We start from the raw sequence: 5,113 nt of genomic DNA, 5'->3' as shown, positions 1-5,113 counted from the left end.
CTAAAATCAGGATGCATCTTACACTTGATGATGTCAGTCACCATTGTCAGGGTGGCAGTCATTGCTGGGCATGCAGAAACTTGGGCATAGATGTTCATATTGTGGTCTTGTGTTGTTTAAATAAATATGTATTTATGTAAATTTAGCATAAAAATGAACATTTCTAATAAGGAAGCATGATGTCATGGTTTAATTGGTTTTTTTCACTTCTTCATGACAGATTAAATGATGGCATGTCTTATGATTGGTGGCACGTTAGTCAATGAAATACATGTTAATTTGCCATATATGATTATAAATTAACTATTTACAAATCTGTGTCCCATTTACACACCGTTTTGGGTCTTCTCATCTAGTAACTTTGTTGAACCGGAAATGTGTGAGTTAGATTGATCAAAATGCTCACTCAGAGGTGGCCATTCTGCATTCAGAACTGGCCAACAATTTACTAAATTTTGTTGTTAATTTCTAATAATGTATGTCTAAACAGGAACTATTTTGGCTTGGTACTGATGGATACTAAAGTTTATAATTACACATAGATAAGTGAGATTCTGTGTTTTTTCCTTAGCATCAAAGAGCTGAGCTGCCTTCTCATCTGTCCTCTTTGCAGTAGTGAACTGTCAATCAGTGTATCAGACCAGTGCCCTCCTATGTGCATGCCTGGGAGTAATCTCCTTCATTAGATATCCACTCTAAAATGCCTCTGCAAGCAGAGTGAATGCCACGTGTAAAGGAGCTGTGACCAGACAGTGAAGACTATGTTTGGGAGACCATGGGTAGATCATTTGCCTGTAGTGGATTGGGTGTGTATGGGAGAGAGCCACAGGTAAGGTGGTACGTTAGACTGGTACTGTGTTCATTTGGGGACAGGTCACAGTCAGTGTATACTGTGCACACTGAGAGTCACACACAAGTCAGTGCATAGTGAATCTTTTGTTAAGTGGGATACGCAGGCTAATGAGGGAATAGGAAGCTGCCAGGCTGCGATACAAAATTCTCGACAACCTTCATGAAGAATGATGGTTTCTATTCCAGGTGCATAGTTGTGGAGCATAATCCGTTTCACAGCTGGAGGCCTGTTTTATTTTTCAAATGAAATGGGAGAGAGAGGGGTGGGAAACTTGTCCTCTGATGGCTTAGCGGAGGCAAGGGTGGAAGATGGAGGATCCAGTTCATTTGTTTTCCTTTCATTAGGCTCCTGAAAAAATATAGACTAGGGATTTAATTGCATGGTTTGCTTCTCTCTCTGAAAAAGCTGGATTAGTAATTGCATTAACTTGTTACTATGCTTTGCTCTTAGCGATAATATAATTTTAGCTATTGCTTCCTAATTATAGGGTTCTCATTGTTCTAAAAATCCCATTCAGCATGTGTTTCATTTTCACTTTTATGAAGGGCATTGTGAATAAGAGCCCACATCTTTGAAAGACCTAAGCTGAGTTGAAGCTGTGACTTGCCCAAAGCCATTCCCCACTGTGACAAGTTGGGTGCTACTGTGAATTTTATCCTCCGTTGATGAATAATGCTATTGGCGAAGACCATATGCTCTGTTGCTTGCTGGAGTCCAGAGGCACTGCACAACCGAAGGATAATCACATCAAGCTGATGATGGTTTTTATTGGGTGGTAGTAATGGCAGGAGTAATGACAGTCATTAAAATCATGCTTCGAATCGCTCTGGGTCTTCAGAGCACAGCTAACTCAATGTGTCAAGGACAGGTCACTTCCAGAAGCTGTCTGGAAGGATTGCCCATTGACCCTTGTTCTTTGAGAATTGCAGGGCTGGCAGAAGGCAGCAGTCGGCCTCAGGTCTTCACCATCTCTTGCATCTACACTGGTGCTTTTGGTGTTTCTAGATGATCTTACTTAGGTGAGAATCAAAGTGGACTCATACAAAACTGAGCTAATTCATAGAAAGGCAATAGAAAAATACCCTTGAGATGTTCCACTTCACTTCAGCAAATACAAAATTTGTGATACCTGGGTACGCACTCAGTGCTAAAAGCTCTAAAGGATTTGCAGAATAAGATAGTTACTCTTCTGTGGGACCTACTCTTTGGGAAGGGAGGTATCTATTCACAGGCAACTATAGTGCAAGGCAACATGTGGTATTATATATGTGTTACAGGAGAACCTGATGGGTAAGGGGGATGTAAATTGGTTCAGACTAGGATGATTTGAAAAAACATACCTGGAGCACAGGGGAAAAATATACAAAAGTTAAACTTCCTCCAAATTCCTCAAAGGTGACCTTGAACAAGTCATTTAATTCTTCCTCTGTCAGATTCACCATCTGCAAAAAAAGGAATATTGGCCTAAAGGATTATTCATAGGGCAAAGAACCACTCTATCTATCTCACTGAAAGTTTGAAATGATAACAAAACCCTGAATTCTAGGTATAATTGAACAGTTAGAAATCAGAGGAACAGGAATTCCAGGTGGAGGTACCAGCATTAATAGGGGCCTAGTGGCAAGAAGGTGTTTTTCTAGCTGGAGCATAGGATTTTGTTGATGTTGTGTGTGTGTGTGTGTGTGTGTGTGTGTGTGTGTCAGTGTGTGTGTCTGTGTGTGTGTAGAGGTTATATGCACAGGCTCTTTCTTGATGAAGATAATCTCCCATTATCTTACTCCTCTCCAATAGTCTCTTTAAAATACTAAGAAAGCCAAGATAGAGGCTAGTTATTTCTTAGGTTACATCTAAAAAGATATTTATACAAAGAAAAGAAATGGGACAAGTAGATAATTTCTGTATTTCTTATATTTCTTGACTCATACAGAATCATGACTCAGATAATGACTTAGGGGCAAACTGAACATTTATAGCTGTTACCTTAACTAAGGGAAAACATTCTTCATAGCAGATAGTCTGAGTGCCAGAAAAAAAACCCACAGATTTTTATAGTCTGGTTTCAACCCACAGAATTCTACCTGCAGAAGAACAAATACTCAGAAAAGACTAAGGAAAATAAAAAGATTTAGCAGAAATATTAAACTAAATGAGATTTTATTAACAGTATTACCTTACATTTATTTAGTGCTTTGTAGTGGACTATTTTTCATTATTTGATTTTATGCTCACCACATTCCTGGGAGTGAAGCATTTTTGATACTATTCTGCCCCTTTTTCCAGATGTGGAAACTGGGGTTCCAAGAGATTCTATGACTTGCTGTGAATTTTACACTCAACAAGTTCTAGAATTAGAACTTGAACTTTTAACTCTTGCTGTAAGACTCATTCCAGCACAGTGTGTTGTCTTGAGATCACACAGGCAGCCTCCTCTCCTTATTTTTCTTGAGGAAACAGGTTCAGAGAGGTGAAGTGACTCACCAAAGATCATATAGTTAATGGCTGTGCTAGACCTCAAAGCAGGATGTCCTAACTTCCTGTTGTGTGCTCTTTTCATAATGCAAGGCTATACAGGATATAAATTTGAAATAAAATGTGTTAACCCATTCACTGCTATAAGAAATACCTAAGACTGGGTAATTTATAAAGAAAAGAAGTTTAATTGGCTCATGGTTCTGCAGGTTGTACAGGAAGCATAGCAGCTTCTGCTTCTGGAGAGGCCTCAGGAATCTTCCAATCATGGCAGAAGACAAAGGGAGAGTGAGGCATTTCACATGGCGGGAGCAGGAGCAAGACCTGGGGGATTGCCATACACTTTTAAACGATGAGATCTCACAAGAACTCACTCACTGTGGCGAGGACAGTACCAAGGGGGAAAGCCTCTCCATGATCCAATCACCTCCCACCAGGCCCCACCTTCCACATTGGAGATTACATTTCCACATGAGATTTGGAGGGGGACAGTCTCCAAACTGTATCAAAAACCACGGTAGACTCCTCCCACATAGTATTATTTCCATAGGGTGATGTCACTGCAAATGATACATGGTAAAATTCCTACAGTTAATTTCAAGAAAAATAAATAAGAACTAACATACTATGCATTTGGTTCTTTATTTACTTTATAGGAATTCACACATTCAATTCTCCTAACTACCCTATGAGGTGACCATGATTATTATTTTTATTTTATCATTGAGGAAAATAAGATACAGAGAGGTGAAGTAATCTGGCTAAGTAAATGTAGCCAGAAAATTGTAGGCCTGGATACAAACCCAAGTAGCAAGGCCCTGAAACCTCTTAGTCACTCAGTTATCAAGCCAGAATATAAAAATATTTGGGATTCAAAATAGGTGCTGAAATAAAGTCACATTTTCTTAGGAAACTCTTTTAACAAATTGAACAAATTAATAATGCCAATAACAGTATAGGGTAAATGTTCAGATTAATTAAGCACATAAGTAGCTAATGTCTGTTATACATCATCATCTCATCTAGTCACTAGCCAAGTTTTATACTGCTTAGTTCCCAAGACCATAGCAGATCTGGAAGCTATATGCTGTTGCACTTTTAAAAACACAGTCTATGCATTGCATAGACATTCAGATCAGTGTTTTTCTTATTAGTTTGACCCACTACAGTTTCTTTTACTTTACACACTTGCTTTTATTATCACATAGTAATGATATCTTGGGATTATGAAGAATCAGCTACACAATGGAAAACTAGACACCCTTTAAAAAGAAAGAAATTCTGTCATTTGCAACATCATAGATAAACCTGGAGGACATTATGTTAAGTGAAATAAGCCAAGCACAGAAAGACAAATGCTCCATGATTTCATTTACTTGTGGAATCTTAAAAAGTGGAACTTATAGAAGTAGAGAATAGAATGATGGTTACTCATGAATGGGGGGGTACAGGGTGGGAATGGGGAAAGGGGAGATGTTGGTCAAAGGGTACAAAGTTTGAGTTAGACAGGAGGAATAAATTTTAGTGCACAGCATGGTGACTATAGTTAATAATGACTTACTGTATATTTCAAAATTGCTAAGAGTACATTTTAAATGTTCTCACTAGAAAAAAAAAAGGTAAGTAGGTGAGGTGCTGGATATGTTAATTAGCTTGATTTAATCGTCCCTTGGTGTATCAAAATGTCACATTATACCCCATAAATATATATAATTATTATTTGTCAATAAAATATTTTTCTTCTAAATAGTTTGGATTATTTTATTTATTTATTTATTTATTTATTTATTT

Source organism: Rhinopithecus bieti, unplaced genomic scaffold, assembly GCF_001698545.2.
Source record: "Rhinopithecus bieti isolate Rb0 unplaced genomic scaffold, ASM169854v2 scaffold_2453, whole genome shotgun sequence".
NCBI lineage: Eukaryota > Metazoa > Chordata > Mammalia > Primates > Cercopithecidae > Rhinopithecus > Rhinopithecus bieti.
Note: the sequence above shows the minus strand (reverse complement) of the source record.